At 37.5% G+C, this 25649-nt stretch overlaps 1 protein-coding gene across 5 annotated transcripts in view; it reads left to right on the forward strand.

The window, feature by feature from the left end:
* Nucleotides 1–25649, forward strand: part of SCEL (sciellin) — a 139151-nt gene that overhangs the window by 70107 nt on the left and 43395 nt on the right. For 2 of the 5 annotated variants that reach the window (XM_039714626.1, XM_039714621.1), the window contains exons 2-3: nt 21848–21962; nt 22040–22152. The gene's annotated coding sequence lies outside the window, so the exon portion shown is untranslated. Of the gene's footprint in view, nt 1–246; nt 379–21668; nt 21734–21847; nt 21963–22039; nt 22153–25649 lie in introns of those variants that run through there. The other 3 variants (XM_039714622.1, XM_039714624.1, XM_039714623.1) reach the window with 3 other exon arrangements.

Genomic DNA, 25649 nt, shown 5'->3' on the forward strand with positions numbered 1-25649 from the left:
CTGAAGTGCTTTAAAGTCAGATTTCTGTATCAGATCACTGTGTTTACAGAGCAGGAGGAAAGCTGGGCATGTCTGGAGTTATCCCACATGTTGACTCACAGCTCTCCTATTCAGAGCCAAAACCACTCCTAGTAACACTTCCAGTCACCAACAGCAACTGCCAGCCAGCAAAAGCAGATAACAGCAGAGGTAAACTTCCAGTCTGCTTTAGCCTGAAAACTTGAGTCTTGGTGGAAAAGGGATTTTAGCTGTTGGACGTAACTGGAGGCACATCAGGCATCCTCTATCCAGCAGTCAAGTCTTCAAAGGCGTTGTGAGCAGTGGAAGTTTTTGCATCTGGAAAGCTCTCCTGAGCTACAGTCTTCAGTGCCAAAATTGGTAAGTCCGTGTTGCAGCAATAAGCTTACCTAAGGAACTTGAAATGGGAATTAATTTGAAATAAAAAAGAACATCTGTGCTTGACTTGAAGTGTTTTCAATATAATCTCTGTTTAATTTGCAAGTAGAATTTCCCCTGTACTCCTGCCATCTGTAATGTGGGCTCTGACTGTCCTGAAAAATACTTTTTCTCTTCTTATTTCAGAAGCAATACATGAATTCTTTAAGTTGCCATCATGAAACTGTACAGTCATGTAGCTAGACTACTAAAAAGTCCCATTGATACAAAATCCAGTCTCTAAATACTTAGCAGATTTGGAAAAAAGGATAAATTGAATGCATGCCAGTATCTTCTGACACTATTGCAAGCAGAGATGCTAGTGAATGTACACAAGAACCTCTTAAAGATGTCTTTAACAATTCCTGTACTTTATTTAGGAATTCATCACTTTTCAGTTATAAGTGAAGGATAAGTGACACTCTTTTATTATATTGCAAGGAAATTTTCATGCTATTTAATGTGTGTCTTCTCTAAAAGATAACCATAATTATAAGGATTGGAATGACCACCTCATGAGGGACAAAAGACTAAGCTAGACACTATTTGTCCTGAGGAATTTATTTAGTTTTTAAACTGTTTTCAAAAATCTTGGAGGAAATATACAGTAACCCACTGCCAGGTTTCATTTAATGGCAACTGGCACTGAATTCCTCAAAACCTTTCCACAACCTAAGGTTTTACTTTATAATTGCATTTGTATCTTGACCTATCTAACCTTCCTTGTGCATAAAATGCACAAACTTCCTTCCTGATTGTGGACAGTAGGTTTATGCACCTATGTGATATTAGCTCAGAGTTTAGCTTAGCATTTGTTCCTACAGAGTTTAGAAAATGTGTTTGAAATAATTTAATCTAATTTATTGATTATATTTACCCAGTAGATAGAAGATTATATTTTCTTGGATCTGGAGCAATAGTCTTAGTTACCCCCAGGCTTCAACAGGTTTCAAGTTCGGTTTTGATTTTGACTTGAATTCCATCAGTATGAATACTTGCTCTGGCATCTGAGCCGATTGACTAAGTCACCTCAGGCAATTGAAATCTGCTTCAACTCATAAAATTGGCTTCAGATATGAGTTATCTGGCCTCTTCTTGGTTAAAAGGTGGGCATAGATGCAGAACTTGGGCAAACATGCGCAATGAAATTGAGCAGCTTATTGGTAATCACCAATGTTTTAGCTAAAGAAAAAAAAAACAGAAGAATTTGGAAAAAGTGAAAATTTAACAGGGTAGCAGTCACAAATGAGACAACATGTCATGAACTCTAAATAAAACTAGAGATGCCCTTGCTATTGTACCAGCTTCTCAACCCAGACCTTTCAGGCTCTGCAAATACTACTGAAAGGGTGAGGGATGACTAGGCCAGGTTCTTTTGAGACTGTATAAATCATGGCTATATCCTTTCAAATGGATGGTCTTACACCACTGATCTTGGAAGTAAGATGAGAAGGCCTGGATGTCCCATCCTGACCATGAATGCTTGGACCAGAACTGCTGTGGTGTGTCTCACTTCTGCTTTGTGGTTTCCAGTGCAATGCCACATCATTCCTCCTCATTTCTGTGAGCTTTTGCTGCAGTTGCATATGGACTCTTCTGTAGCCAAGTTTTCCACAAGCAACATAATATATAAAATATGGCTGCCATCCAAAGCTAAATATTATTCCAGTTCTCTTTCCTGAAATGAAAAAAAAACCAAACCCAAAACAAAAAACATTATTATAGAGTCTCCTAGAACTGTCTGATAAAAGGAGCAAAATTAGGATGACTTTTTTAGCTCTGTTTTTCTTGTTGCATAAGCAAGTGAAATGAAAGCATTACATTTCTATTGTCACTATTTTGTTTGTTTAGAATCTATAACAAGGAAATGGCAGCAGACAAAAGCAGCAGTATATGTTCAACATAAAATTTTGCAAAACTGCAATAACAATAGAGGAAAGATTGCTATGTGTCTAATTCCCATGGAAATATTTGAAGAATAGCCAACAGAATTGTATCTGAGCATTCTGAATAAAGGTATTCCAAAATTTAAAGCAAGAAAATTAAAAATCAATTTCAAGAAGACTAAGGATAATATTTTCTTTTATTCTTGTGTGAAAGAAGAGAGAATGACAGAAGCTCCCCAACAAAATGAAGTGGATTTTAGCTACCATTCCTCCCTTCTGCGATCTGTCATGAGAAAAGCTCTTCCATTTGTTGTGTTGAAGGGTTGATAACGGGTCTTATTTTCACTGCTCTGTTTCCACCTAGTGCTCAAAGTGCACATTGCACCAAACTGTGCGTATGTTCTAGAACCCAATTCGACAATTCGGTGTTGCTCTCTGTTTCAGGGAATCTGCAGCAAGTGTAAGACTAAACATCACTTTTATAAAAAGCACCTGTTCCCATAATAAAGTCTGTCAAGTGTCTGTATGGTCTTTGCTGCATGATCTGTGTAGAAACAGGAGTGTCAGTTATTTGGTTTAAATCTTAAAATCAGTTTTGTGGATTCATTTTTTGGTGGTAGTCCTCTTGTTAACTGAAGACAAATGAATGCCTGTGAACAAAAAAGACCACACTGCAGTAATTCAGAGACATTAATTCTGCTCACAGGCAAAAGTGTATGCTCAGGATGCAGACTAGAAAAGGATAACTAAGACACCTGGAAGCTCTGAGCTGGACTCATCTGGATAGTCTTTCCCCATATAGTCCAGAGCATAAAGCACCTTTCAGAATTTATAACAATCATATCTTTTGAGTAACACAAGTGGAGGATTCAAAAACTTGATGGTGTTGCAGGATGAAAAAGAGAAGAGATTTTTTGATGAACTATGAAATCTGTATTTTTTTCAGGTGGTTGAAAAGAGCTAAAGACAGAACTTGTGGATTTACCTTGTCAAATGTAGCAGAAGGCTTATGGACAGATGCAAGCATACACTGACAGGACAAGTGATTTTTTAGATAATTTTCAGGTCCTAAGACAAAATTTTTATGATATATATGGTTAGAAAAAGCAAAATAGCTAAATTACTCTGAGCTGTACCACAGGCATCATCTGAAAAACACAGGATGGTTATTTCTCCTGGTGTCTGACGTGTGGGAAGATGGAACCTCCTGTTCCACAATTTGTAGTTTGAACATTTTCTTTAGGAAAAAGGCTTAAGCTCTTGCATTTCCCTTGTGCTTTTGCTTTGAGCGTGTGCAAAATGTGGATGAGTTAATGCCCAGACTAAGGAACTGCAGTGTCCTTGATTTAGGAGAGTGTGGTAGCCTCTGGCTTAGCAGGTTGGAGGCAGCACGGCTGTGGCCACCTTTTCCTGGATAAAAGCAGGGTGCCAATCACAAATGAAACAACATGTCATAAACTCTGAATAAAACAAGAGAGGCCCTTTTGTACTACACCAGCTGTGATAACATTTGTTTTATAGTAAAGCTTCTGCATCTCCTCTGGTGTATTATGTGTCTAGCACTGACTGCTGCATTAAGCTACCCTGAAAACCTGTAGAGCACCAAACTTCTTTTAGGTCATCTGGATACTCCTCTCCCAGTTTAGATGCGGGGCAGACACCAAGGTATTTGCTTCAAGCCATGCAGATACCTCTACAGAGGCATATATGTATGTCAGTAGGGAACTCCAAATACAGTGATCTTCCTACAGAATTGACATTTTTCTGGGTAGAGGAAACAGACAAGCTGAGGTTTTTTTACAGTTCCAGTTTTAGATTTAAATTTCATTTTACAGAACAACTTGTTTAATCTTTCAAAAGACTGAGTGCATAGGACTGTATAGGTCAGCATTTTTTCTAGCAGAAAAATGCTTGTTAAAATACTGTATCTTTTTTACCACTGTGAACATTGCTATGAACTCTGAGCTTCAGCATCATTCAAGTTTACACCAGTTTCTGTTTTGCAATCTTCTTGCTTGAAAAGCAAAATAAAAATTTATTTACAGTCAAATTATCCTTATTTGTGAAATAATATTAATTAAATAGTGCTTTTAATGGAGAATGCATGGGAAGGTGTATATTATATTATACTCTTGCTACCTGAGCTCTGCATTTCTGAAGGAAAGTTTCCTGTATTGAAGCATAGGTTTGCTCTGGTTTGAGTCCTTAAATGATCTGGCAGGAAGTGTGAACTAGGGAAGGGATTGCTGTGGATGTAACTGCAGTATGGAAGGCAGCCCTTCAAGAGGACACGGTCTGTATGTGAGGTCTGTGAGAAAGTCCCACCCCTCTGGAAGCAGCTCTTCTTGTCTTGGATCATAGTAAGGTGAGGGGCTGTTTTATTCTCTACAGTTGCCCAGTCAGGTGAAGACTATCTGAGGCTTGTATTATTTCAGACAGAGTGTGTCTTTCCAAGGGGATGGAACACACAACTTTTTTTAGAGGAGGAAAACCTACTCCCTGTGTCTGAAAGCAACTATCAACTGCTGCAAGCAGAATAAATTATTTTTGAAAGAATGGGAAGCCTCAGTATTATCCAATATAATTAAAATTAGTACTTTTACTTCTAAATAATCTTTTGTAATAATATGTTTAGAGTTTCTTGCCATATCATCCTTCAAGGAACTGCTCTTGGCAAAATAAAAGCTTATTTCCTTAGAGGACTGTATTTATGTAAATACTTAATAGATGATTAAATTAAATTAGCACTATGTCTCCTCTTCAGACTTGTCTATATAGTCTTGTCCTGTGATCTTTGCACTAATGAGTATTTGGATGAAAATATGGTTTGGGCTTTTTTTGAGAGAGAGAGTGTAGAAAATTAAATAAATTATCACACTTAAAAATGCGGGGTAACCCTGCTTCAATATTCGTAACATTTCAATGGCAGTATCTTGGTTTGAATAGCTCTATTCTGTTGCAAAGGGTGGTAGGAAGACATGCCCTTCTGCTTTTAATGTTTTCCTTTAGAGAGGCATGGACACATTAGATTAGACCTACCCACCATCCAGGACAGTAATTTGTTTCTGATGGAGCCTGGAGGGAGATGCTTCAGAGGAAGGTGCAATGACCTGCAATCAGAAGTAAGGGCACTGCTCTTCCTCTAATATTAAAGTAATATATCTGTCCATACAGCTTGAGCAGCCTCCTGAAAATTCATCTTGTGGTGCCAAAAATAATGAATAAACCCTTCACAGATTTTTCTGTCTATTGCACTGAGTGATTCTGAGCTACAGCAGAAGCTCTCAAGTCTGATCCTTCCTTGAAGCTTCAGTGTAACAAAATGGAATGGCTGCTGTGACTTGAAGGCACTGCATGGGGCTGGGAGGCAGGGACAACAATAGCTGGGCACATCCCAGTCCAAGACCTGTAACAATTCACACCTGGACATGCCTAGGTATGTTTACTGAAAATCACTATCCACCAAGAGAGGTGAGCAGATTCTTCTTTGTGTCTGTTACAAGGGAGTAATCTGATCCCTTGTGTTTGGTGCTGCTTTGTGATGATTTCAGAACTTGCACTTTTCTTGGTCTTAATCTCAACTTTCTCCCTGAATTTATGGGTAGAATTTTTGAAGGTCTCAACAATAAAATTAAAGACGTTCGAGGGAGGTCAGACATAACCAGAGGATATGTGACCTCACCACACCAGTGACTTGTCTGCCACTTACACTCAAAGCTGAGTCAGGCCATCTCTGCCTGCCTTAAGTAATGCATGGAGCCAGGGATCCCAGATTATTGAGCCACCTGAAATTCCCTTTCCCTTTGTGCAGTCACCTAGGAGTGGTCAGGGCAGAATTACTGAGGGCAGAGAATGTCTTACATCTGGCTTGCAGGAGCCTTATTCTGAGCTCTAGCCATCTGGAACTGGAGGCAGGTGGGTGTTCACCACCATTTCCTCAAGGTATTGACTAAGGACCACTCCATCAGCTGAAAAATGATCAGAAATGAATACAGGGGACATGAGGCCACCTTGGGATCAGAGACTGCATGAACGGCCCAGGGGCCAGAATTGAGATTCCTCCTGATTGTACGGTGGCACACTTTTAAGGACAACTATAGAGAAAGCTTGTCGTGGAACTTTAATTTTGTACATGACTGTATTTAAACTCAGTAAACTAATATTTTTATTATACATATATTAAATTTACTGTGGAATTAAAACACATAAAGTAGTGCTTAAAGTTTCACTCATCTGCATACTATCTATGAAGTATACTTCTAGTGTGTGGTCATATATTTACCTGAATGCATATTCTGTGCCTTGTTGATAAATCAAAGCAGTTGTTTATTTTACCTTCCACAGTACTACTGCTAATGAGATACAGTACATCTGTACTCAGATTAACTTAGATTTTCATCATGGAACAACTTCCCTAGTACTTACACAAAACTGCAAGTGATTAAATACCTCAGTGGAAATACTGCAATAAAACAAGCCTATTTATTATGTTCATCTCCTTTGCTTCTAATACAAATTTATGCTTACATTTAAACATCTTCCTGTGTGTGAATTTTGGATTTTGGGCTTCTAATATTCTTTCTTTTTGCAAACTTTTAAATAGTAATTTCTTTCATAACAGAAGAATGAAAATAAATCAGTACATTTTAGTAATTACAAGAAATTATTTAGAAGGTGGTGGTGAAGATGGTTTACATTTCATTGACTTTATAATTATAGAGTTGCCAATGTATGGGTGATTACCTCCTTCCTTCTTGTTTGTTATTAAATGAAGTGTTCAAGGAAGCCCTTAATTTTTTTCTGCATGGTTGTCAGAGATGGGATGTGGCAAGAATGGGACAAAATGAGGAAGGAAGCAGGTTAATGCTGTCACATGAAAAGAAGATCTATATAATTAAAGAGAGAAAGCATGGGCTTCCTTTCAAAGTTATTAATTCTGGCTTGGTCTTCCCTCTGGGATAATAGCAATTTATATGGTGTACATGCTGCTTAGGGAGAAGAGAAATTGGCTTTCATCACAAGAAGCAGAATGGTCTGTGCTTTAGATGGTTGAATCTAATCTGGTAAAGCCACTAGTGCTGTATGCCAGGGCTTAGTGCTGGGGCTGATACTGTTCTCCATATTTATGAGTGATCAGGACGAAGGAGCCCAGTGCACCTTCAGCAGATTCACAGCTGGTACAAACGGGGCAGACTGGCTGGTGTGCCAGTGGTTGTGCTGCCATTCAGAGGGACTGAAACAAGCTGGAGAGCAGGGCAGAGAGGAATCTTAGCTATAGCAATGGTAAAGGCAAGCCCTTGTATCTGTGGAGGAATAACTCCAAGCACCAGTACATGCTGGGGACCCACTGGCTGGAAAGCTGCTTTGCTTAAAAGGTCCTTGGAGTGAAAGTTTTCAGGAAATGGAAAACTGGATGACCATGAGCTGCCAACACACCCTTCATGGCAAAAAAGGGCAGCAGATTCCTGGGCTACATTAGTAGGAGTGCTGCCAGCAGAGGATCCTTTTTGTCTTCAACAGTGGTGAGGCCATATCTGAAGTACTGTGTCCAGTCCTGGATTAGCCAGTACAAAAACGATATGGTTCACCAGAGTGAGTCCAGTGCGGTGGTGATTAAAGTACTGGAGTACATTTTACTACTTTGGAGGTCAGACAGCTTCTTTTAAACCTCAAGTGACAATAGTTCTTGTCATTCAAATCCCATCCTCAAATTTTACCCTTCCCAGAAGTGCCTGAAAGATATCAAAGACCACTAATATGAAAAAAGTGTTGATATCAGACAAAGTTACTCCATATGGAAAAGAACATTAATTGGTAACAATTGGCAAATGACCCATATTTACCAAATTATGTTTTTACTAACCTTTCCCAGATGTATGCATGTAGAGATCTGAACAAAGTGTGATTTGTAGATGAGAGAAAAGCTAATGCAGTACTTCAAGAAACCTTGGACACCCTCAGAAAGGCTGTAGATGGTTCCTTCCAACTGTTAGAAAATCCTTTCAATTGAAATCCTGAGGGACACCTCTTGTATTAAAAACACTGAATCTGCTAGGGCAGGGAAATTACTAATAACAATCACTTATAACAATATGACTGAATTTAGAGAGAGGTTAAAATATTGGTTTTGAGGGTTGTTTTTTTTTGTTCCAGTAGTTAGTAAATTTAGGTGCTAACTTGAAAGAGCTGGTTTCCTAACTGATGTAAGCCATGCAAACACACTCTGGCAATGGAATGGACTTGGCCTACATGGAATATTTTTCTCCACATGCTTTGCTTCCGTTCTTTTGATTATGAGACTTGCAGTGAATTAAATCTTGATGTTTGGTCATCTGACCAAGGCAATCTAAGGGACTAGTTGGAGAGCACAGCCAAAAGCAGGACAGGCTAGGCACAACAGTTACTTTCGGTGGGAATGTGGTACTAGATCAGTTTAAACTGATAAAGAATCCACACCCTTGCTGTTCACCACAAAACCTATTGTCAACACCCATTTACTGGATCACTGCACTGTACAGTTAGATAAATTATAGAGATACTGGTTCATGACAATCTCTGTGGTGTTTCCTGGACATGCAGTCCCTGCAGTGATACCTTTGGCTGTTTAGGACCTTGCAAAACCCTGAGAAAAAATTGTATTGAGAGACTGTAAATGCCCTCTCCCTCGTGCCCAAACTTCTGAGTATTGCTTGCTTACGACATTGTCTTCAAATCACTTGGTTCCCTTGTTTGCAACTATCAACCCTCTTTTCTCATCTTCTGTGTTTGCCTTTATTTGCTCCTTCTGCAGCATAATTCAGATACTAATCTGTCCCAAACACAAGCCATGTGGAATGAATAGCTGACATACCATGCATTGTTCATAGCATAGTTCTCATGCAACACCACTGCTCATCCTGTCTCTCTTCATTTGATTGCAGTTTTTCTAAAGTGTAAAATTTCCAGGCAAAGAATTTTCTATGTTTTACACAAACATCTCTACCATTGCTTAAAACAGAAGGATACATTAATCTGCATTTACAAGAACACTGTTCTTGAAACCCTTCATGAACACTGCCATGGAGGATTTGCATTGTCAGTATATGAAATCAGACTGATCTTTGACCTTTGAGATCCTTTCTTGCGTACTTCCATTTTTCCTTCAACATATTTTTCCTTCATTCTTATTTCAAATCCTCCTCAGTTACTTTGATAACTTCTTCCAAATTTCAGTCTCCCTCTGCTCCGTGTCTTCCAAACAGTGGCACTTACAAGTCACAACACCACTCTCCCCTTTTCATGGGCTAAGTTGTTCTGGCAAACAATGATTTATGAGCATGTCATGGTGCTCCCTTATTACCTTTGGAAGGGGGAACTTAAAAGATTCATTTACTCAAATAACTAAATACTGAACAGGCTTCCTGGGAAGGGTCATGACACAAAGCCTGCCAGAGTTCAAGAAGTATTTGGACAATGATCTCAGTCATGGGGTGTGGCTCTTGAGGATGTCCCATGCAGGGCCAGGAGTTGGACTCAATGATCCTGTGCATCCCTTTCAACTCAGGACATTCTGTGATTCTCCTTTTGACATTGAATGTTTTTATTTTATTCAATTTTGAATAGCACTGTAAGTAGTATAGCATAATGCCACAGGAGAGAGAAATAAAATGAAGAGATTTACCAGCTTTGGGAAGAAAACGTGGTTTCAAAATGTTGCTTAGAGAATAGCATTGAATCCTTCCAAACAAAGATTTCAGTGTTGTTTGCAACAATGGCAAATGGTTTTTTGTATATACAGAATTTTGTGTATACACTCTGCTCAGCTGATTCTATTCCTCTACACTAAACAACCTATTGAAATGGATATGCCAGACATCTATTGTGAAATCTGTTTAAGAAAATTTACTCTTATTTTCAATTAGAATTATCCTTCGATCCAGTAGAATATGCAGAAGAAGGAAATATTCAGTAGGTCTCCAAGACTCCAAATCAGTGCTATGTGTATAAAAGATTTAAAACTATGTCCATTCTACATGCAAAACTTCTGAGAATCAAAATAGATTTAGGTTCAAAATCATGTGACTTTTCCAAGGTTCCTGGGAACTTGCAGCCCAGACTTTATACTGGGGAGTTTCAGACCTTGAAGTGGCAGGCCCAGCAGCACTAACAAATAACTATTGTACAACTCTTAGCAGAGAAATTTTTTGATCCAGAAGCTGCTTGTCCTCACCACAGCTATTTTTTTTGCAGAAAACCACAAGATTTTACTGGCTGAACTCAATGGCATGTGTATTGAGCTTTCCAGGGAGTGCAGAGAACAGCAATTCTGGCAGTTTCATTTCCCCACTGATGGCAAAAATAAAGAAAAAAAAAAAAGGAGAGCAACAGTGTGACACATAACTGCTACACTGGATTTTGTGGTATTGCTTAAACAGAGAGTCAGTGTGCAGCTCAGCTGTTTGTAACCACAGAAAGAGAAAATGTTATTTGGAAGGAGGGAGGATGTACACCAAATCTACTGTGTTTCAAACCTGACAGTGTTTCTTTAAAATGTTCTTAAACCTGTTTAACACACCCCTGCTTTTCACCACTCCCTGGGAACATGCACCACTTATAGCAACTTGTAAATCAAGAAAAACCAAACCCAGCAATTTATTCTCCAGTGCGCACTGGATATTTTCACACACCCAGCTTGGCCATATAATTAAGTTACAGTGAAGCTCACTAGCTTGGAGCTTTCTGCTTCAACCTCAAATGAGTTCAGCACTGTGAGTTTAGAAGTCTCACATATTCTGCAGCAGAATTTCTTATTTCAAAATTCTATTAAGAAAACTAAGAAAATATTTAGAATTCAAATATTGTGATCATGTACTATGCTCTAAGGTTTTATTCACAAATTCATTGAAGATGCCAAAACTCATTTATACTGTTTTATCTTGAGATCAGGGATGTGAACACAGTGAATATACACATAAAGCAGTAAAACCCCAAAATGCAAGCTTTACTGTTGGTATAGCTAGAGGAGTCAAATGCAGAAAAATATGACATACTCTTTCTAAGAATAACAGTAATGAGTGAAAGGGATGAAACTGTCAGGAAAGCACAATTTTTTTTTGTTTTTCTCTCTTCTCTGTTCTCTCATCTTACAATTTCTTTGTGTCTCAGACTCCTTTATGGCCAGATTATAGTTTTCTAGACACACTTTTATGTGTGAGGGGCCACAGTGCAGTAGGAGAGCACGTTTTTATGGATGCAGTACTGTTGAGACTGCAGAATAAGTTTGAATTTTGTTCAGACAGAGAGAAAAAACCCTGCATCCTTCTTTCCTTTTCCTTTTAATATGACATGAAGCCATTGCTTTCTGCAAGATAAAAAAAAAAAAAAAAAATTGAAATTCTGCCATTACATGGAATCATATGACATGTATATGTATCTACATGTAGGTGCCTAAATCTGACTTGTCATTTTTAGGCTTCCTTTCAAAACAGTGGAGAGAAATAGTAACTTTCACAGCCCAAGCCTCTGACCTACTTTAATCTGCATTTGTGTGAGATTACAGTAGGGGTGTCTTGAGTGATAAATTTAGAGATAGGAGCCTAGCTTTTGATGTAGCCTAGCTTTTTTTTTTTGCTAAATAGGGACTGTGATGGAAAGTCTCGCCCAGCTCTGAGGAAACAAGTGTTTGAAAATTGATGTCACTGGTCTGGCGTCTCCTTCATTGAGTAGAATTCAAATTCTTTACTTACACATTAATTGGCATTTAGCTCTCTCAGGCTAATAGCCTGCATGGAGATCCAGAGAAGCCTACACCTGAAATTACTGGGTTCTTCACAGTATGCTCTTACTGCACTGTGGCAGGACCTGGGACCTGGGGAACTTATCTTGGCCTCTGTGATTACATCCAGATAATTATAATAATTCTGTTTTGGTTCTTTCCCTTGTAATATCACCCAAATTATTTAAAAATCATCCTATTTCAAAGCCCAGCCTTGTTTTAAATTCATTTAACAACAGCAACAAAAACAAATAAAAAAACCCCTGCAATTCTTTTTCATGTACTGAACATTAAAACTCATGTAAAAGTTTTTTTTTCTGCCAACATTCTTTCCAAAGTACTCACAATTTGGAAAACAGTTTTTAGAAGAACATAATTTACTCAAAATAAAAGGGAAGGAGAAGTTGACATTTAAAATGTACTGACTTTGATACCAGTCTATTGGCCAGTTTATATCAAAGCACAAGTATTTTGAAAAGGCAAGAAGAAAGCTCAGTTATTTCTTCAGCTTCCCAGCTGATAAGGCCTTGTTTGCAGATGTTTTGATTAAGGAAATGTATTCTCGTTTCCTTCACATAGTTTGTGATTAAAAACTGCACCTGAAGTTTATTCCTTGGAAGATGCTTGGAAATGCTACTAACCTTCTAATTCTGTGGATAAGGGAGAACAACAAGCCGGCTGAATTCTTTTCCAGGGAAAGGGAATGTGTAGGGCTGATGCCATTTCCCTGATACCATTTTCAATTTTACTCCTGCAGATGAACTACATAAATCTGCTTTGCTATTTTTTCTGTTATTTGAACAGGTGAAAATTTTTACTGGATTGCAAAGGTATTTATTAGTAAGGAAAGGGTCTTAAACATGTACAAACACAGTAAAATCATCTCCATGTTTACATATTTGCATAGTTTCCACATTTGTCATGTAAACAGAGAAGAAAGTCTGAAGAAATAAAGTGACAATGCTGTATAACTGCCAGTTGAGGGGCTGAATGACAAGCCCTTCACTAAGGCTTATTTTAATACCTGAAGAAACAACATTCCACAGAAAAATGGTATCACTTTGATTGTATTGCCAATTGTTTGCATTATCATCAAAGAATTAGGAAAGAATTTTACTTATGAGTGTTATACAAATGTTGACCATAGGGGCATAACAAGACAGTGGCCCTCCTTGGTCAGCTCCGTATTCTGTCTCCAACAATTGCCAAAAGCAAAATTCAGGAGTTCAGGAAAGAGTGAAAGAGGGAGAGCATTTAAGTAGCTTTCCCTAAATATCCTTAAAGTCTCTATCAATTTGCTTCTCAGGCTTTTCTTTGGCCCAATGGAATTTCTGTTTATGTAGTAACCATCACTGCTTTTCTCTTCCTCAAGCTTGTGTCTCATTCAGCTATTTGACATATGGGTACACACACATGCCTATATGAGTACATACTTGCATACACACATTCACATGCACAAGTACAGGCAGGCACGAGTATAAATAAACTTGCATTTCATAAACTATTGGAGATACGTCTTCCTGCAGCAAGGAGAGCTTCATCCTACATACAGAAACACCTCTCTTTTTTTCCTTTTTCCTTTCTCCTTTCTCTCTTCTCTTCTCTTCTCTTCTCTTCTCTTCTCTTCTCTTCTCTTCTCTTCTCTTCTCTTCTCTTCTCTTCTCTTCTCTTCTCTTCTCTGTTGATGCCAAACAGCTCTTGTACTGGGGGAGAATTGAAATACACCTTTCTCATACTGTTTGTGATGTTTTTATACTTACACCTCCTTTTACCACACTAAGACAGTCTTAGCTGATGCATTTGTTCAGTGTGGGGAGAAGTAATTATGCATCTTCAATCATCTTTTTTTTTTGTCTCTGAACCTTTTTGAGTTCAACTCCATCCTTTCCAATTCACATTTTTGGTCTGTGTCTTATTTTTGCAGTTATTGATTTTAGAACACATTTTCTAACAACTCTTCTACAATAAGAAGTAGTTAGCTCTGTGCTAACTACACCACAGCCAGCATCTTCCAGGAACAGGGAAAAGCCTTCCTTTCTTCCATATCCATATTCAGCTTTGATGTGGATAGAGAACAGGATCACAATCTGTAACATTTAACATGCTGATAACACTAGTATGGAATGTACATCAAAGAAAGATTTCATTAAATAGGTGGGATATTGGTTCATTGGGTTGTCTTGATTGATATGAAATTTCCATATAGGCTTTCAAATAACAATCAAGTTCTCAGTCAACTAATTTGATCCAAATAATAAAAGAAGGAATTACAAGACAAGGCTGCTTAGCCCTAGCACAAATTCAGACACAATACCAGGGCAGGGAGAGGAGAACCATTCTATCAGACAAGTGTAATGTGAACTTCCCCACATGGATATCATTCTTTGGGGCAGATACATCTCCTTATCTGCACCATAAAAAAGAACAGCCTGTAGGGGTTGTCTCCTATATATTTACAGTGCCCATGACCAATTAAATGCTATAAGAAAATTTCAAACAAGGAGCAGGAAAAAATGTTTTTCCTTTTGACTTTCCTCTTCTAACATATTTTAGAGATGTTTTTTCCTGAGATCTGCACTGTTTGTTCTTTCCCAGAGCTCTTTCAGTGGGGATTTGACAGAGATATTACAAAGTCACTTTTTAATGAAAAAGGCACATCTAATCCTAATTCTCACACTCCCTCTACTACTCTAGGTCACAATCTGATTCTTTAGCCACCTATGTGAATGTTCTTTGTTAATTCAGAAACTGGTAACAAATTAACAAATAAGCTATTTATCAATGACATAAGCTACAAAACTGGTTACACCCATTCGTCTGGTACCACACAGATGTCATTTGACTTAGCCAGATTTTCAGCACAATTTTCCTCAAATAACTGATCTTATCAGTAACTGATAAAACTAGTAACTATGTTCTTTAGCTAAGGCAGTAATGGTAGTGGTGCAAGATCAAAATACTCAAGTTTATCATGCTATGGACTGGACTTTTGGGGACTTCTGAAATATATTTTACTTATTTGCAGAGTCAGGACCTATTCAAATTGTGGGAAAATCAGTCCCAATAACATTGAAGACTATGTACCTCCATGAAATGTATTGGCACCTGCTATGAACAGAAGACACTACTCAGACATTTTCTGGGCCAACTAGAAGATGTGAAAAGTTTGAGACATTTTGCATAATATTTTTTCTTCCTCCTTAAGTTTATGAACTTTGCCACACCCTTTGGGAGAACAATGGGCTGCAAATAGATCTGTATGGTGACTAAGGTTTTCTTAGCATTCCAAAAATGCATATGAAAAAGCTCTTCCTGTATTCAGAAAGGTGTGGTTAAAAAAAAAATGCATGCCTTAATTTAACCAGTTGAAAGGTCTTCCCCAGGAACAGCAGACTACAATAACTAAAGGAAATGGCTTGACTGGCAAAAGTTAATCCATAAAACACAATATTATCTTTGGTGTATTATGGTATTTCATACCAGACTTTGTGAAATGCTGTACTCTGACAGTAACTTAATCTAGTGAAAGTGTTAAGTTCTTCTGCCTTTGCACAACAGCTGTTGCTACACCATATTAAAAATAACTCTTATGTCTACCTTTTTAAACAATTCAAGTGATAAAGTGCTGAGAAATTACAACATAAAAAGAAAAATTAGATTTCCATACATAATATCTAAATATTCATTTTGACAGTAGTCAAGGCCAATATTTTACAATGCCATTGTAAAAGGGCTGTAGCATTATTCTTTCTCCAGTGAATATTTAAGCTTTCAGGAGGTAAAAAACCCCAGGTAATTGTGTTCCCTTACACAAAAAATTATAACTCAGTGGTTAACGTAGTCTGCTGGTAAAAATAAGCTGTTATCAAAAGGAGGAATGATTTGAACTTGGGTTTAGTCATATGCTAAGTGACCCTTCCAATTGGTAAGCTGTTGCTTTCTTGTCCTGTTCTTTGAGAGGGTAAGTGTGTGTTAAAGAGTTAAAGAGCACAGTTGCCTGTCTCAAACACTGCTAGTCCACAGAAGGAACTTGCCATAAAATAAGCCACCACAGTGGGCAGAGAAGGGATGAATTTGAGACAGGAAGGTCCTAATTCCAGGCTTGGTAAAGGCAAGATCTGGTCAGCACATTCTGGTTAATGTATCTGGACAAAAATTTTCACCATGGCAAACTGTTTGAAAAGAAACAATGGCTCATAGGCATATCACTGGTCAAACAAGCATCACCCCAATTATGGGACAGATGGCATCTGCAATCACCAATGGCCACCGAGGCCCCCCAGATATGTCTCTGTGGATACCTGGGACTTGGGCTGTATAAAGGTGGTACTGTTGTCTGTGTTGGAGGATAAATTACTTGCTGAAGTTTAGGGCTTGACACGTTCCAGTGATCTCAGGCCTAGGGGGAGGTTAGGAAAGCTTGGGAAGAAAACTGTATCACTGATTGTGGACAAAAAGAATGCAGAGTTTACAGGCTACAAGGACATTTGGCAGAACTCCCAAGATAAGAAAAAACTAATAAACGCAATTCACAGGGGGAGATAATGACCGTTGACTCATAACCCACTGACCCATGAAACCCACCAACTCAAAAGAAAAGAAAGACTGAGTATGGAGACTAATAAGCTTTAGAGTTGAGGGAATTGTTTAACCAATAGAGAAAGAATGCTAATTGATAAGAGATGTATAAATTGTGAAAAGTTTTGAACAAGCCTGGGACCCCCATCTCTCTCTCTCTCTCATTCTCTCTCTTTTTTCCCCACCATCCTTCTTGTCCTCCTCACCTCTTTTCTATTTATTACTATCTCTCTACCTCGCACTCATTGTTCAAATAAATCTGTAATATTGACTTAGGCTTATGGTCTCATCTGCGCCTAAACCTGTGAAGAGGCACATCTTAATCATTGGATTGTAACAGCATGAGCCTTGCACGTGAATTAGGCAGAAGAATTCTAATTTTTGAGCATAAAGGAAAGAACAAAGTTGTTACAAAGTACTGCAGGTACTTGGCACTGTCAGTAGTTGCCCTTTGCAAGGTAGCCAGGACATTGTTTATCTAACTTTAAAACCCATATCCTTCCTAGGAGCAGCAAGGAAGCCCATGAAGAAAAGGGCTTTCCATCTTACATTAGATCATTAGTACAAGATGTCTGTCTAGGACCATGAGAACCGGAATCTTCAGGGGGAATTTATAATGTTAGAATAACCTGCCCATGAAAAAAAAGTCATACTTCTTATTTCTGCCTCTCCTCTGTATTGCAACCATGAATGCTACTAGGATTCATAGAGACATTCATAATCTGGTTCTGAGTCACAACATACCTCTTGATAAGGGTGTACCCATTGGCAATATAGTCCCTTGATTAATTATTTTGACCCAAGTGAAAAGTAACTCTGTATAAAGACGTATCGCAGGTCCCAACCATCAGCTTATTTTATATAGGGCTGGACTGGGAATTTAGGGAGGAGCAGGCCTTGTGTTAGTCACCTTCAAGAGGAAGGTCACCCTATGCATGAGCATCACTTCCTTTTCTATTTGCTGCACTGGGTTTTTTGCATAAATGACCCCTTCCCTTTTGACTTAATCTGTTGGAACTGCTGTCTATGTACATAGGTCAGCTTACACTAAGCTGAAGCAAGAAAAATGTTCAGGTGGCACAGATGTGCAACCTACGTCCCTGGTAAAGATGACATTAACCAGCTGTGTTGCTCTGCTAAATGCTGCCTTGCAGCCGGGCACCATACACTGCCTACACCTATCTATATTTTTCAGAGTGTTTAGTTTTGGTAATCTTTTGACAGGAGCTCTATTGAACACAATTAAATTTGGAGAAATTAGAGCCTAGTTAACTTAGTAGGAATAGCTATGATCTGGACCTAAGCAATCTCCTCTGTTTGTCCATACTATTATCACACACAGTCCTTGACACAGAATTGTTCATGACAATTATCTGTCTCTGAAAAAAGGCTAAGGCATGGACAAATCTCCCTGTTACAAGCTCTGGACTCCTTTCAGTAGGAGTGTGGATGAGGCCACACAGTTCTTTTTGAAAAGCAACTTTAGTGACAGAGGTACAGAACATGCTGTGCTCCTTTGTCCTCAGGCCAGATAATGGGCTTTGGTATGTTTCATTTAATAATGCTCTACCCTGTCTTGAAAAAATTGAACATTATTTGCTAGACTGTCTTCAAATCTTTTGGACATATCAGCTATAGAATCTTATAACCCACAGTTAACCTATCCTACTTGGAAAGTCTGAAGTATTACAGGACTTTTCTTCTGGAGGACTGAGTGTATGAAAAAATATATTCAGTAAAGTATTCTTCCCTTTTTGGGAGGAGTCACAGAACAATATTTGTCTAAAAATCTTCTTCTGAGTCACTACTCATTCCCAACTCTGTGTTGTGATTTTACATAAAAGCTCAATGGAGCTAGGCCACACTATGCTATTTTCATTATGCTATCTTATAAACCTTAACAAAGATGTTGAGGTAGCACAATATTTTGCAGTAGGTTTTGTACTGAAAAATGGAAAACCAACAAAAATTGACAAGAAAATCATGTAGAGAAAAATGCATTTTATTAGCAACTAAGGGACATAGAATTTTTAGAAAAGCAAATAAGCTGAAGCTAAGAACACTGAACACAGTCATCTTTTTCAGAAAACTGTGAGAGTTGGGAAGTATGCTAATATATTGCCACTGTAGGGTGCTATAAGCATTTGACTTTAATGACACTCAATAAGGCACTTGTGAAATTCTTCTGTTCAGTTTTCTGCCAGTGCTACTCTGTATTAATGACACTGAATAAGCCATTCAAAACTAAATTATGGCACTTGTGAAATTCTTCTGTTCAGTTTTCTGCCAGTGCTACTCTGTTTTAAAAGTTGCTGGCAGTTTCCTAGCAGGCTTTGTAAGAATCCTTTGGATGGCAAATAAGCCTCCATTGTAGATGAGGTATTTAAAATGAGCCTGCTTGAAATGTCCTCCAAACTGTGTCAAAAACCTAAGCTGCAAGAGATAGTGGCCTCTCATTGCTCATCACTAATGTGTCTCAATTGCTGGTTATTATAAAGGATAAAGAGGATTTATTGTAGGGAGGAATTCTAAGATATTTCTTGTTTTCTATCATAAATTATGACAGGCCACACACTCTGCTAAATCAAGCTATCAGAATGATTTTGATGGGGTTATATAACCCGAGGATGTTGCCAGTTATGTTTGTATCTACTTTTCAGAGAATTTCCTCTTTTCTTCTTGAGAGACAAAATGAGAAACAAAAGCAGAGTATTTAATTAAGTTCCAGCAAGTTAGTTATTGATAGATAGATATGAAACAAGTTACTGTTTGCACCAAAGCACCTCACTGATTGAACTAAAAAGAGAAATAAAGATATCCCCAAAATGTGAAATCAGTAGTAGTACATTGCCCCAGTGCAATGGTTAGGTAAATTACATACTCAGTTGATAGTCATCAGTTGTAAATATAAACTTGTTTGCATTTTTTGCATTGCTCTTTTCTGACACTACAGAAAAATCTGTCTAGAATACTGTCTGCCTGTGCTTCAACTTGGATGTTTTCTTAAGAGTGAGAAAGGTAGTAAGGGAGATACAATTCAAGTTCTGAAATAGTCTGAGAAATTACATTTTGCTGTATTCCACTTCTACCCTTCCTTCAATTTAATATGGACCTTATACTAGAGAATTAAAAAAAACCCAAAAACTGGACTGCAGAACAGTTCTCACATTCTGGGCATGGCTGGATTTATAAGTGTTACATGTTGTACTGAGATCAAAGGCAAAGTTCCTCTGAATTTCTGAAAGCTGAATTTCTTCAGAGTATGGAAAATTTTTTCATGGAAAATAGTTATGTGTCATTTTCACTGTTATGTTTATGGTGAAACTGTTCAATTCCTGATATACAGCACTGCACCATATATTCTTTATTCACTAGGAATAATGCTTGCATGTGGTTACAATACAGAAAATGAGACAGACTGTTTATAAATGTCAGATTTACTTTAGTCTAAAAAAATGTTGAATTATTTTTTTACAGCTTTGAAATATTAAGTAGTCAGCATAACTAACACCAAAAATTCACCATCCAAAGAATATACTGGTTGTCACAGAGCGGTCAGTAAAAGACAGCTGGCCTGCTTCATTCCTAGGCTGAGGTCAGCACCATTGTTGGAATTTCATAGGTATGCATCTTCCTATAGACTGTCTACTCTGTCACACCAGACACCAGAGTTAGCAAGGACTGCATTAGAATAAGCCTTAGGCTTATTTGGGGCAGCAGAACTGGCCTGCTCTGCCTCAAAGTTTCTTCTCTGTGTTCAAAGGCCATACATACAGGAAAATATAAATTTAACTTCTCCAGACTGTATTGTTTGCATCTCTATTTGTGTTTCTCAAACACTTTGGCTAAAGAAAAAGAAGGTAGTGCTGTGAGACCGGTTAAGCATATCTCTGATTTACAAGTGGGGCTTGTCTGGTTGAATGGAAACTGATAACAAATTCGCATAATGTAGCACCTGAATTTTGAAAGAAAAATGTTTAAAAAAGAAGATATTCCTACTCTCAGGTGTTATTATAAATAAAAGCTAGATGTCAATTTCAAATTAAAGTGTATGTAGATTTTTTTTAAGGTAGTTCCCATTTAATGCTAATTCCTGATATCTTATGGAGAAAAACACCTGTTTCACATGGGAGGCAACTAAATTCTCAATGTGTCTGTAAAGACATGTATTCACAAAAGTTTCTTCTTGAATGTAAAAAGATAAACATATAGTACCTGAAAATTCCAGGACTGCTGTATGTATTTTTGACTTTTAGAGACTCAGGGCTTGAGATGTACAAAATTTAGAAATGTGTGCGTGCTTGTATTCATTAATTCTGAGATTTGTGGTAGCTAATGGTTTATATTATTTGCATAATATGTGGTATTTTCTTGTCTTCTGCGCTGCTTCATCAACTGAATTTTATCAAATAGAACCAATGTTTGGAGAATAGCTTTATACTACTAAGTACTAAGCCTCTGAAAAGTTAACCATGAATGAAAATACAGGCTATTACTAAGTTAATTCATGTCAGTTTGCTTTTTTGCGTTCAAAGAAATTCTAAATTTTCACCAAAAATAATAGGAGTAAATGTTGGCCAGCATCTTGCTAAATAACCTTTCACATATTTCATTAGAAAAGTTGATGAAATATAAAATAATGTGGGCTTGTATAAGATACATTAAAACCAGCCTCTGTATCTTAAAGAGAAGCATGGAGTTGTATGTGGTATTCCTATAAGAAAAGTACTGATTTCATGCTACTGTATTTACTAACAGAAACGCAGTTATTAGCCTACAAACCTATTTGCAGCCATTTTAAAGAAAGAAAAAAAACAACCTGAACACAAGTTCTTCCCTCCTTTGTTTATTGCTGGCAGTACTGAAGGAGAAATGCAAATGTGCAGAGATAAGAGAGACTTCAACAAGATCTCATGTGGGAGGGATTTCCCCCCAGATCTTTTGCCTCTGCCCACATACCCAAATGGTGCAAATACTTGATGCAGATCAGATCCCAGCATGTGATCCCCACGTAACACTTCTGCAGAACTTCTCTTTGGTGAAATATAGTGTTACTTCATGTTCACCCCTGTAAATACCTGTAAGTCTGGCTGAGACGCAGCCCTATATCTCTGCAACACATATTTCTGTGGAAAATCCAAATTACTCTAGCATATTTTTCCAAATGGTAATTGCTTGGTTTTCTGTTTTCAAGGTCTCTGAAGGCAGTTCATTTTGTGAAACCCAACCCTACCGCACTTGAAAAGAACAGCAAGCACAGAAGGACAACAACTCACCCGTACTCTTAATTGATCTGGTATTTCTACAAGGTGCCACCCTTTTCCACACCTCCTACCTCCTCCTTAAGTGACTCAGCCTCTGAATGAGAAATCTCTTGACTTTTCAGACAGCTGGATGGGGAAGAACAGTTCAGCTCTCAGTCTGCTTTGATTGTGACTCCCTTCCAGGCTGACTAACCACACTGAGCCACACTAGGACACTAACTTCTACCATACCTAGGTAAGGATGTTAACTGTTCTGGTTTTATACTGTTCCCTACCATGTAGGGAAACTCCTACATTTTCAGATGTTCTGTGATTTCTTAATGTCCAGTTTAGAATGCCATTTCAAAGGATCTGATTTTCAAGAAGTACGGAATACTTGACTATAAAAATGCAGGTCTGAAAGTTACATAGTTTTGGTGTTCAGATTCCTGGGACCTTTCTGGCTTCTTCTGTACATACTATCTTAATTATTCCATTATTTATATTATATTGCCTGTTGTATTTTATTCTAGTGATAATTCTCTGATAAATTCACTGTTCAGACCACTTTTCATAAATGGCTGTTCTAATGTCATTTTTGCTCTTCGGTTCATTTTATTGTTTGTTTGGGGTTTTTTTGTGGGTTTTTTGATTTTTTGTTGGATTTAATTTTTTTTTTAAGATTCTTTGTTTCGATTTAAAATTAATGAGTATTTACTCTTTTATAATTTGCTTGAATTATCTTTATTATTTTGGGGAAAAAAAACCCCACTGAAACAACAATTCCCTTTAATTTTCACCTTTGCAAAAATACCCATTCTACTTAATGTAAGGACTTATCTATACAATGACCTGAACAATATATAAACAAGGAAGGGTTCTTCATCAAAAATCTAGTGAATTGAATGACAAAGCTGAATAAAGAAAATTAAATTTATCACCCTCTTTTCTGCACTCTATTAAAAAAAAAAAACAAAACAACCTGTGCTTAAAACTGAATATTTCTAATTTGAAAATACATACAAATTTGGATTGTGATTTAGTTGATTTTACATTAGTGACAGTTCCACAGCTTCTTTCAAAACAGAATCTCCTCCGCCCACATCTTGAAAAACCAGTTTTGAGAGCTCTTTCAGTTACAAATACGTGAATGATTGCTGTCATATATTCACGTGGTCTCTAGTCTTATCTTGCCTGTTTTCTCTCTTATACAAATACACATGTTATTTCTGTTTTCTGTGTGAACTTTTTTCTGTGTTATTAGTTCTGTGGACAAAACAGTAGAATCAAATATTTATTTAAACACAATGTGTTATTTTCAGAAGTTCACGACTCTGTTATATGGCTATTGCTCTGATGTGTAATTCCTGAAAAAAAACATATTTAGGAATATGTTTCTGTGATTGTTTAATGTCCGTAAAATAAATGTAGCAATTTTTAAATGTAGTTTTCAGGACTACATAAAAGATTAGCTAACAAACAGAATCATGTTACTGTTGGCAATTGTGTAGGGAAGAAATTTCAGTATCAGTTATACATATAGATCTGCACCTGACAGAAGGGGCCTTTAAGGCTATTTGAAGAGATCATATTCTTGTCTGTAATAACAAGTTTGGATTTATGAAGGATTGTACAGCCTTGAATGGTTCTGACTGTGATAGTGATTTGCAAAACAGCCTTTATCTGCAATCAGAAAATTCTTATTTGAGTGTAAGGTATAGGTAGGCAGATCTGACAGCCCAGTCACAGCACTGCTGTCTGAAGGGAGAAAGGATGCATATGGACAACAGCAAAATTGCTATTGACTTCCAGACCAGAAAGATGTAACCTCACACACTTACAAATGCCTGTCTAGAAGAAAAGCTGCAATTATGTGTGTCCCCAGTGTTTTAGTAGGGCTTGGGAATCTTTATCCTGTATCAAGACAGGATTACTTAATTCAATTGCTTGCTCACACTATATTCAAGAGAAATGATGGAGGAAATAATGAAGTTTGCTGACTTGAAAGTTGTTGACTGAAAGCACGGAAAACACTGTTGTGTCTTTCATAACTGTGATTCAGACAAAATGTGCTTTTCTTTAAACCATCACATTCTCTACATTCAACTCACATAAATGAAAGGTAAGCCACACACTATAGAATTAAGATTAAGAGTTACAAGGGAAAACAAAGGAAAACAAAAGGTAGAGCTGAAGTAAATCTTCAGATCTAATGGAATGATTCTAAAATTTTGAGCTGTGGTTGATCACAGGATACTGACTGTTCTGCTTGGATCAGAGCAAAATAATTCTTCAAGAAGATCAAATTTGGGTGGCAAGCTTCATATTTGGGATACAGAAAGAAAAAAGTATAGGCCAATTTTCTTTTTCACATGGCAAATATTCAATGCTTTCAAAAAGCTGGAACTTGAAGATCATGTAGCTAACAGCAGCCAGCAAGATGTGGTTGTGTGGAGCCATATATGGAACCCGTTTATTCCAGCTGGTGTTTCATGTGGACATGCCAATATCAGCAACTTCTCTACAACTGAGGCTGTTTAGCAATACAGGATGAGAAGCTGGATGACTGGCAAATTCTGAAACATTCCTTTTTTAAAGTCAGTTGTTCAGCTACCACTTTTTGTATCACCCAGTTCATCAATAATAGTGGGAAATTTGACATTTTAGGCATTTGAATTTGGCAATGCTTTATGTGAAAAACCTCAGTGTAAAAACAAATATTGTGACTTTTAAAAGAAGGAGGTGTATCTCTCTTGACACTCCTTCAACATTTACTATGCTGAATTCCTTATTATAGAGTGTGGTGACAATGCAGAGGCCTTTTGCCTCTAAGCTGTGGAAATTAATCTTGTTTTATTAGAAGCAAAATGCATATCAACTGACTTCTTATGAATAAGGTCTTAATTACTGTCATAGCTAGAAGCCAAAGAGCAAAGATTTTCTTTTTTTTTTGTTGGAAGTCGTTCAGTCTGATGTGGAAAGCATGAATCTTACAGGAAATGCTTCAATTATTATGTATTTTTTTAATACAGCAATGCATATGTGTGTGAAGCTTAATCACAAAGAGCAGATGGAAGAGCAGAAGGAACTCTGTGGTGGAGGAATGGGTGTGCTCAGATGATCTGAAAACTAGAAGGTCTGGCTTTCAGAACTTAAGGCAGGCCTGAGGTATTCTCCTGATCAGTCACTGCAGGAGATGAAAAGGAGATGTAGAAGTGTAAATACAGGTATTTGTGATAAAAATAATGTTAGAGACTTGTGCTGCTTTTGGAGGAATTTCTTGCCAGGTTAGGTGGACTTTACTTTCCCTGAAGCCAAGTCTGAAGTTTTTCTGAATTTCTTTGGGATTATGGTCGGATTTCCCACAAAATGTTTGAGGGTCTGAATCTAGGACTGGCATGTCTTAAAACCATTTAGGAGCTGCTTACTGGACTGGCCAGGGCAGTTTTTAATTTTCGTTTAGAGTTTCCTGACGCTGTTTTTAAATTCAAATTACACTGGAGTTGCATTCCTGTTTGTTTTTGTTTTGCATTCCAGCTGAACTGTTTTGCTTCGGTGGTTGAGATCTTATTAAAAATGTCTGAACATAATTTACTACTACAGCATAGCACAGAAAGTTGTAACTCTGCTTTCTCACAATCTCATTTACAGAGTTAAAAACTTTTTATCTCACTATGGTCTGAAGATGAGCTATTCACTGACCTGTGTGAATAATGTGACAGTTCCAAATCTTTATGAGCTGATGTTTTTAAA

Source organism: Passer montanus, unplaced genomic scaffold (assembly GCF_014805655.1).
Source record: "Passer montanus isolate IOZ18808 unplaced genomic scaffold, ASM1480565v1 scaffold30, whole genome shotgun sequence".
NCBI classification, from domain to species: Eukaryota; Metazoa; Chordata; class Aves; order Passeriformes; family Passeridae; genus Passer; species Passer montanus.